The following is a 10,248-nucleotide window of genomic DNA, read 5'->3' as shown; positions in this document are numbered from 1 at the left end:
GCTGCATAATGACTTTCTTCTCTCTTTTCTGCTCAAGAAGCTTGTTAAATCAATGGCTTTTTTTTTACTTTCATTAGCTGAGTTCTTTGCTGTGGTCTGAATCTCTGCACCAAGACTTGGTGCTCAGCCTGGTGCTGGTTATGTGGAAAAGTACATGCGTAACGAGACCTGAGGGTAGCATTTCTGAAAGCTGCTAAGTCCTACTCTCTGAAGCCATTTGGACATGTAGGTGCCTAACTCTCATTAATTTCCAATTTCATGGGTTTTTACTACAGTTCTTTGCCACTTGTGGGTATTCAGCTCCTAAATCACTTGGGCTAGTTAGAGATGTCCCTTCCAGTTCTAGCTGGAGCAGTGTAAAGGTACTGTTTTCCCAGTTTCTGCTCCCTTTGCTGGCAGTGCCCAGGTTGGAAGGCTCCCATAGAGCCTCTGCCAGCAGTAACTGGTCACAGAGAGACATGAGCATACATTTGGGAAAAGCTGCCTTTTTCCTCAGGAGCATTTGAAGCACCTTTTTTCCAGAACAAGTCAGATCTGTAGAGAGAAAGTCAGTGACTTTTTTGTTTTTTCTCCTCCAAGAGGATGTTAGCAATTCGTTGAGGCCACAAACCCCCACAACTAGGTTGTGATCCAAGTGCAACCCTCTGTAGCCTGGGTATAAACAGGAGCTTTACCCAAGATGCTAACTGCACACACCTGGCCCCACAGAAGCCTCTCAGGTCTTTAATCACAATTTGGAAGACTTACAGGCATAGTTATCACAGAAACTGGTCCCTTCCATGCTCCTTCAGCCGCACATTTGTCATTCCCACTGGAAAATGATCCAGGCAGGTTCTGAGCAAACCAAGACCCATGAGAAGGTCAGTGAAATAATTATTGCTTTCTCTAATTTGCCTACATGTACTTCTATTCCTGCCCCAATACGTTTTTCGCTCTTGTTCCATCTTCTCCCTCTGTATTAATTCCACCCCCTGGTTCCTGATGGTTTGCAGAGTGTTATGTCTCTTAACCCTCTCAGCCCTAATGTTCTGGGGGTTTTATAGATAGAAAAAGAGGAATGTAAATGCTACTGGATCCTGTCAGTTTGCATGGTGAAAGGTATTCCTCTTCAGCATAATTTTTAAACAAATCCAAATTCTAAGCATGGGAAACGTGTGTTTTGAGCAGAAATATATTCAGAGACCTAAGAGGGTATTTTGTATGGAGGTCTTGCTCTGCTTACATCTTGCTCCTGTGTGCACACACTGCAGGCTGTACACTAAAGATTCAAATCTTCCAGGACCAGAACTTCCCTGCAGAAAGGACAAGTCAAAGTCCTGGACCTTATGTAGGAACAATAAAGGAATCAGCATTTTGAATTAGCCAAAGGGGTTTCAGACATCAAAATACATAATTGCATTTATCACTTATGGTAAATTACATCACCTGCAATTTTCCTCTCTTTGAAAATCAACAGGTTTATTTTAATAAAGAGTTCTAGCAGCTGCTATTCTGAGCAGAACCAGTCAATACCTTAGTTTTGCATTTGATATGCAGCTGCAATAACAAGCCACATGTGAATTTTGTTAAGCCTTCTGAATTTTCTGTCTGTTCAGGGAGCTATAGATTTAAATTTTACAGATATCTGGCTTTACCTTGAAGTAAAAACAAAAAAGCAAACAGCCAAAAAACCCTCCCAAAAATATTAAAAAAAAAAGAAAATCGTTCACACCATTTCCTTAGAAGAGAGCAGAGGGTTTGTCATGCCTATGGATTGAAATGTGATTAAGATGTCCTGGGTTAGGTGTGAGTGGAATTCCATGTAACTGCTGGAAACAGGACACTTGTCTTCCACGGGGACTTGAAAAAGAGTAAGTTCAGCTTTATTAAAATATTCATATACCTAAATAATGTTAAAGTGCCATTTTAGTTGTGAAAATTTGCTTGTATTTATTAGAGTAGGATGGTCACTATTGTTTAGCAGTTGCATAGGAACGACTGACAGAACATTTTTATGAAGAAGTGCACTTCACTTTGAAGTCAATACTTGCTGCATCCTCGTTTCCTTGTGCATGTAAATGAATTTTATATCTAAGATGTGTGCATCTAAAATGGATTTTAGATCTGGTTTGATCTGAACCTCATTACTGGAACTGAAGGGAGCAGGTACTCCCATTCAGGTGTACCTTGAGATTCTGGAAGTGGACAGCAACATCTTTTTTTCCAGAGGCAGATGTTGCACAACACTCTCCCGTCCTGAGCCAGTGGGTGAGAGTGTTCTGGGGACGATGTGGAGCAGTTTGGGTAGCTGTGTGAGGACACTTTACTTGATTTGAACACAACAGAGATATACAAAGCAGATCCGCAGAGTTTTGGGCCTGTTGTTTCCAAGGAGGAGGCTGCAGTGTAAAATGGGATGTGCTGCTCTCCTCACAGCCCTGCTGGGGGATGCAGTGTCTGCTCCCCACTGGGCAGAGGGGCACGAGGGCACCCAGACATCAGTAACTGGGCAGGGGCCTGTTTCAGTAGCCAAACACTTTGCCATGCTCTGGACTGTTCTCTCTGCCTTTCGTTGCGTTCTCTGAAATTCACTCACAGAGCTTTTTGTGTCAGGGAAGGGTTTCCATCCCATATTTATACCGTTCAAGCAGCTGCCAAGCACTGAAGAGCTGATAAACACTCTGTGCTGTTAACACTATAAAGTACAATCCCACTGCTGCTTGCATGCAAATAAATAATAATAACTTAGCTCTTTGTCCGCTTTTCGGTGTAGAAACGCATTTGTCACACTGCATAGTGACATCTAAATCATTTTAGTAAGAGAAGGGCTGAAACGTTACCTGCAGCTATGATTAAGAGGAAATTTTACTGTTTGGTGGTGTTTTTGTGATTTCCTTATTTGATTTTTTTTTTTAAAACCACTTTTAAAATGATGTGATGCTTAATCACTGTTGCTGGCTTTCCTTTTCTGAAAATGTTTAAGTTCACTGAGTTATTTTGCTTTCCTAGGGCTGAGGGATTGGCCTACAGGCTAAAAGTGACTATGAAATATTCATTAAATCTTTTCCTGTAGCCATTACAGACACAGATTTCTTTTTAATGTGCTTGGTCAGTTTTGAGGCCACTATTTTTGTTACTGCCCATAAATCAGTAGCAAGTATTTTTAGTGTCATCCCTGAAAGGTTAATAGAAACCCATAATTTCCAGACATATCTCTTTTGATTAGCTGCTCAGAAATTTCCTTAGAAAGGGGGTGTAAATTGTTCCACATCGAAAGCTGGAGACTGTGTCCAATTTGTGCCTAAATTGAAATTGTCTTTCTGACAGACTCTTTGGAAGGTGTGGTGCTGCCTTCAAGGTAATGATTTAAACATAAACTGACCCTTGATGAGGGAGCTGGAGTTTCAGTTTAATATGTTTCTGCAGTTTTCCTTTGCCTTCAGTGCCTTCAAATTCCACGCAAATAATTCCTTCATAACAAGTGCCTTTTCAGAAGATGTATGCTGCTGACAGTTAATATAAAATTATTGCCCCTGAATGCATTTTTGTAATTACTTCCCAGAGAACTGTCTTTGTGTTAGAAGACATTTCACACTTTAGTAACATAAGTGTTTGGGGAGAACATGAGTAATAATTACAAGCAGTCTTTCAGTGAAAATAAACCTAAAATTTATAAAAAAAAAAGCTAATGTTAAAGTTGGTTAGAGACAGTGAGGAATTTATTTAGCACATTACGCCTGTCTGTATATTTTCCAAGTTTAATAACCCTTCAGTAACTAAACTTAAAAAAAGCAATAAAGAACAGACAAACTGCTTTCTAATTTTTAAGCAATAATGAAACTAAAAGCTGATTAAAAGTGACATGCTACTGGAGACAGAATAAAGAAACTTAATCTGAATGCTCCTATAGGAGATTTCTGCTATAATGGAAAATGAAATGGCTCACAGTTTGATCAATAAAAGAATTAACAGCGTTTAATAAAAGGTTTCTCCAGAATGTTGACTAAAGGATAGTATGGAAGTCTTGATTGTAGAAAACCAGGGTTGTAGGGTGAGTTTGTGTATGTGAGTGTGATGTGTAGGATCACTGAGCAGAGCCAATAGGTTCCAGGTCAGACACTGGATGTGAACTGTTACATGAGTTTAGAGAGTTACCACTGGGTGTGCTTGGAACCCCTTTCTCCTCAAGTGTGTGTAGCAGCAGATGTAGAATGAGGTGCAGTATCCTACCAAAATAGCTTTTCTTTGCTAAGTTAAAGAAGAATGCTGAGAACTGTCCACTTCCTTAGAAACGGTTATGATTTAACACATACTGGTGTGTAGTGAGGCTCCGTTGTGAAATGTTACCACATGTGCTTCCTGAAGTCTCTGACTTTTGTATATTTTATTGTTAGCTTCACACAAAATGGTATGATTGGTGTAATCTGTGATTTAGCCCGTGGGTTATTACTCAGAGAGATACCTAGCACTGAGCACTCTCCCTCTTCCCTTGCCTTTCCAAAAGAAGCTCTTGTGGCCACTGTTGCCTCTTGCTGGTGGAGTCTGCTGTCAGAGCCAGACAAATGACAGCTTGGAGAGGCTGCAGTGGCCATAGCCCTAGGAGGGCACGAGGAGGTAACAATATGCAATTTTCATGGTTCAAGGGTAGCCTTATCCTACTGTTCTTCATTACAGTACTGCAGCGAGATCAATTTTATTAAGTTGTAAGTCTTAGGAGGCCAACACCATTAACTACATGCTGGATCAAATAATTTTTTTGGTATGATGATTGGTTTTTTCCTCTTGTTGAGGGGAAGACGAGGTCTGATGCACAGATCTGTGCAGCCTGAGAGAAGCACTGCACACTGGCTGAGTGTCAGCAGGATTGTGTGCCTGCACTTTGCTGGCTCTGCCCTGTCATGTAGCATCACGAACATACCGTGGTGTTTCATGCATTATCCTTTCTGGCTCTTTGTTTTTCAGCTAGGCACCTTTTTTTTTTTTACCCCATGTGGTTTGACACCATGTGAAAGTGGTGTGCTGCACTGCATGGTAGTGCACCAAACCTGCTTGCTTTTGATGCACTTAGTGATGATTCAATGTGTGAAATGAGCTGCCTTTGATACCTGGTCCTGGTCCTAGGACTGGGATGCAGTCCACACTCTCTGACCTGGTGTGCTTGGCTGGAGCAGGTTTTTGGCAGCTCTGTGTGGGTATGGTTGCAGAGGTTACAGTGGCTCACTGGCCCATTGAGAGTAGCACACACATATAACCCTGTGTTCAAAATGCAAGTGTTTAAAAAAGACATTTTTTGGAACGTTGAAGAGCTACAGAGTGGGGATACCCAGCAAAGGCAAGACTTCATTCTATGGGAACATTTCAGCTGAAGTTTGTGTCTTAATTACAGAAACACTAGTGGCTTTTTTGATTCTTCTGTGACCACAAGTGTCAGAGAACTTTGGACTTTCTTGCTGTGTGACAGTGCTAAAGACAACACTAAAATGTAACAAACCACATAAAAGCAGAGACCTCCCCCACACTGATTTGGCATTTGACACCAAACGAATCATTGACTAACATTGAAGGTTTAGATTAGGCTTTTCCTTTAAGTCATTTGTCTCTTTTGTTCTCACTTCCTAATTACGGATGAAATTTCCTTTCCTTTTGTCTGCTGGGGAGCTGAGCAGCAGCACTGTGGCTGCAGGGCAGGAAGGCTGCACCCCTGGGTGGGTGCACCCCTGGGCTCTGCCAGCCCAGGAGTGTCAGTGTTATGCCAGTACCTGCCATTCCTCCAGCAATTAGCTTTTATTTCTTCAGTGCATTTACTTCTATCACTTGTCCCACATCTCAGGAAAATTTCTAGGAATTACTGTAGCCCTTGTGAGGTTGTTTTTGTTTGGACCAAGGCAAGGAATAAACGTCTCTTTCCTCCTCTTCATTTAATCTTTTGCCTTCCAGCTGTCAGACCTGGGCAGTGTGTGCATGTGTGTGTGTACATGCTCATGTGATGCTTTGCAGAGAGTGACTTTGCAGCTGTAGCTCTGCATGGCAATGTTGCTGGGATAGAAAATGCTGCCTGGTACTGCATCAGGGTATACCTGCTGTAAAGAAACAACTCTTGATGGCAGCCCTGGAACTGGAGGTATTTAAATCCAGGCATGACCCTGCACTAGGTAGTATGTTCCAAAGAGCAACCCTAGAGTTAAAATAAATCTCAGCTTTAAAAAGTCCTCAGACTTAAGAAAAATAATTAAAGAAAAGCCCCAGAAAATTTACTGGCACACAGACAGAAAGGCTTGCCTGCCTTGTATCACGCTGATAAAATGAAAAGGTTAAATTGTCCACATGTGATTCCACAGCTGAAAAAATAAGCTAAGAGATTTGTCTCTTTCTTAACTTCTCTGGGCCATGTGTTGCACGGTGTTACCCATTTCCAAGTGTCTCAGTGGAAACTGTAGGTTGGCATTAGCATCACTTCCAGTGTGGCTCTGACCTTGGTTTGCTTTCAGTCCTGTATTGCTAACTGAGGTCCCCCAAGCAGTTTGCTGTGGCTGTTGTGGCTGGGCTGTCACTGTGGTCCTGGGCTGAGCTGCCATGCTAAGGTCCAGGCACAACCCCATCCAGGCTGACTGAAGCAAGTGGAAATTTGCTCCTGACTTCAGTGAGGCCTGAGCTGAACATGGTACATGTAATCTGTTTTCAAATATTTGGCTTTAGGAGTGCGTTGTTCCTGTAACAGAGCTGTTTTGAACACAGCTCAGAAGGCATTTCTACTGACTGCAACTTTCAAACTGGGCCTTTGGGAATTCACTTTTCCAGCTTTGCCAAGTTTGCCACATTCCTTGGACCACCAGGTCAGGCAGGAACACTCCCAGTTCTTGCTATGTCTCCTTTGAAATAGCAACTTTCTAGAGTGTAAACTGGCTTGTACAGAAAAAGCAAGAGTCATTAACAACATTTACTTTAGTGGCAATTAGAATAACATATTCTTGACTGTTGGCCAGATTGTTTAGGTCATAGGGTAAAATATTCTTCTTGTGTAAAGCCCTGCAGACCTTCCACTGTGCTACAGGGGGAAAAAATTAGAAAAAACCAAAAAATCCCACCAGCCCTGTTCCCTGACATTTTAGATAGCGAGGTGTGCTTTCAAGACTGTGGTCTCAAACTGTATCCTCTTTTACTCATTAAAGAAAATTGTTAGAACCATTGTTAGATACAGCAGCTTCATTTAAAATTTACTAAAAACACTTTTGCGAAATGCAAGGTCCTGTTCTTCCCCCTCTTTAGAATTGATGAGAGATCATTTACCCCAAAATGCTGTGCCAGCAGTTCCCTTCTGCTGTTGTTTGCCCATCCCCATGTGCTGGGCACACCGTGCAGGTGGGAGCTGTGTGCCCATGGTGCTGTGTTGCCCCTGAAGTGATGTGCCATGCATGAATTCCTCACAGGTTGGTAACTGTGATTATAGTTTTTTTGTTTTTTTTTTAAGCAATCTCAATAGAAACTACTTACTGTTGAATTCAGTTCACTAAAATCCAAGGCTGTCTTAAAAATTAGCTGTGTCAGTAAATACACGTGTCTGTACTTGATGCTACAAGGCAGCCACTGTTCTCTGGAGACTGCAGAAGGTGCTGTTGGCTCTGGCAACCAAGAAACCCCTTTGCATGGTATTGCACAGATGTGTCCCTTCAGAGCCAGGCCCAGCTCCAAAATCACCCCTGCTCCTGGTGCCAGCAGCACCTTGGCCTCCAGTGGTGGCCCAGACCCTTCTGGCTCTGCTCATGCCACTGTGCCCTCACCCTGCCTGGCTGCACTGTGGTGGAGTGCTCCTGCAGCTCTTGCCAGCAGGAAAATTCCAGGTTAAATTTGTGAACTCTTACAGCAAAGCTCCTCAGAAATGAGTTCCCATTGGAATGCTCGAGGCCTGCTGTCCTCATCAGGGAAACTGAGCTCATTGCAGGAGCAGCTGGGCTGCATTTGAAGCTGGATGGACCACCCATTCCCATCGCTGCCCTGGTGCTCGCTGGTTGTTTTGTTCCCCTGGGCAAGGAGCTAGCATCTCCCCAGGGTCGCCCGCACCCTGCACATGCTGCTGACAGCTTGTAGTCAAAATAGTGCAGGCAAAGGTCAAAAAACCAAGAAACACCCCAGATTTTTCTCAGCGGTGTTTGGTTTTCGCAAGGCAAGCACCAAGTGTGCAGCTCGACAGAGGAATCTGAAGGCTGTGTTATTTGAAGGACAGTAACACTGAGGTGTGGCAGACATGTACAACTCCTTCAAATTGCTGAAAACAGAAAAAAAATCTCATTGCCAAGCAATGTTGCATTTGCTAAATAATTTCTGCAAGCTTCACCGTTGTGTTATTTGACATACAACTCTGTCAAGCAACGACACTTTTGAGAAGTTGCCTAGAGGATCAGATTTCCCATTCAACAGGGAATTGAAAAATGTTTCTGGAATTTTGCTTTGCAGTCGGGAATCTATTTTCTTATCTCACATTGTACAATTTATTTTTCCTAAAGCAGTGTGCTAAATTATTTGTTATTGTTGGACTCGGTCGAGCAGCTTTATCCCTGGTGTAGTCACGAAGTATTGGAGTAAAACCAAGGATGAATTTGTCACAGTGTACTCACCAGATCAGCTGGTCTTTAGGTTAACTCTCAAAAGGCAGAATTTCTGCTAAAAATATTAGTGAAGGTCCCTTAAAGCTCCCCAAAGTTGCCTAAAAGCTTTTCTTCTTCAGGCTGTGGCAAAGTCAGTTCAGAAGTGCTTCCCCAAGGTCTTTGTCAGCAGACGGTATGGAAGCAGGTGCCAGTTCTTTAGGTTAGATTTATATACTTGGACTATTTTTATAGGTTTCTGTCTTATAAAACTGGAGAGTTGACATTCTGATTTATTAACTATCAAGTCTGCAGGACATATAGGCTTTAGGAAGATTGAATGAGCTAAAATGTTTTGTGATTGCGGTCTGGGATGAGAGACTGTGTAAAGGTGTGCCCAGTAAATATGACAAAATCTAAGTGATAATTTGAATATGTACAGTAAATGATGTGTGAAATAACACAAAGCTAGCATAGCTCTAAATGTGACTTATTATTTGGTGAAGTAGTAGTATAAGGAGAACCGGAATCATGTGGTTTTTTCATTACAATATGTTTTTATTTAAGGAGGAGTCTATAAAGCATGAGGTTCAGCTAGTGGCATATTATTGACTAAACATAGGACAGATGATGACTTACAATATGGAGAGCTTAGTGAGGGATACTTTTCATAACCAAATCCTTAAATTCATTACCGCTGTGTAAGTGGCATATCTGATTTGTTAAGATGCACATTATGTCTTGCCCTTAATGGAAATTTTGTAGTAGAAAGGTATGTATAATTTAACAGTAAAAGACTCTGAAAACGTGCAGATCAGTTAACTGCTAAGAGGGATGCTGTGCCACGCCACAAGCAGGCACTGATTTTTAATATTTCCATTGCACTCCGAAGGGTACATCATGTTACAGATGCTCATGGAAGATGGTGGAGTGTTTTACACTGGTTGATTTATGTTACCATGAACAGAGCAGAAGATGGTGTGCAATGGGCTCTGGCTGGATAGTGGTAGCAGAGCTACCACACACCCTATGTGCCTAAATTGCCATGCTTGTGGTAAACAGTTTTTATCTTTAATAAATTTCACGGTCTCAGCATTGGTTATCCTTAATCTTTTTGGCACTCTTCTTATTTTAGAAACAATTCATCTCTCTATTTGCTGGTGTTTCCGTATTGGCTTAAAACCCAAATGCACCAACAAGGTGGCATCTGCCTCCTGCCCCATGTGTGGAGCTGCCACCTGTATGGCCCTGGGGTGCTTGGCCCCACCACACTGGGGAGTTTCTGGAGCTGCCAGAGAGCTCAGTCTCCCTGTGCACCAATGCATATAAAAACTTGAGGTGGTTTTGTCAAAGATGTATGTGCTAGCCCAAGCTCCGGTCACAGATGAAGATAAGAAAAATATCTGAGACCTGAAGGTCAGATGCAATGTGTCTGCTCTCAGCTAGGTCAGCACAATGTGAGGCTCATCTGCTGGGGAGTTTCTGGAGCTGCCAGAGAGCTCAGTCTCCCTGTGCACCAATGCATATAAAAACTTGAGGTGGTTTTGTCAAAGATGTATGTGCTAGCCCAAGCTCCGGTCACAGATGAAGATAAGAAAAATATCTGAGACCTGAAGGTCAGATGCAATGTGTCTGCTCTCAGCTAGGTCAGCACAATGTGAGGCTCATCTGCCCAACCAATCTCATTAGT

The sequence above is a fragment of the Acanthisitta chloris genome, unplaced genomic scaffold, assembly GCF_000695815.1.
Source record: "Acanthisitta chloris isolate BGI_N310 unplaced genomic scaffold, ASM69581v1 scaffold24598, whole genome shotgun sequence".
Taxonomy (NCBI): Eukaryota; Metazoa; Chordata; class Aves; order Passeriformes; family Acanthisittidae; genus Acanthisitta; species Acanthisitta chloris.
The sequence above is the reverse complement of the archived record's forward strand: the minus strand, read 5'-3'. Positions refer to the sequence as shown.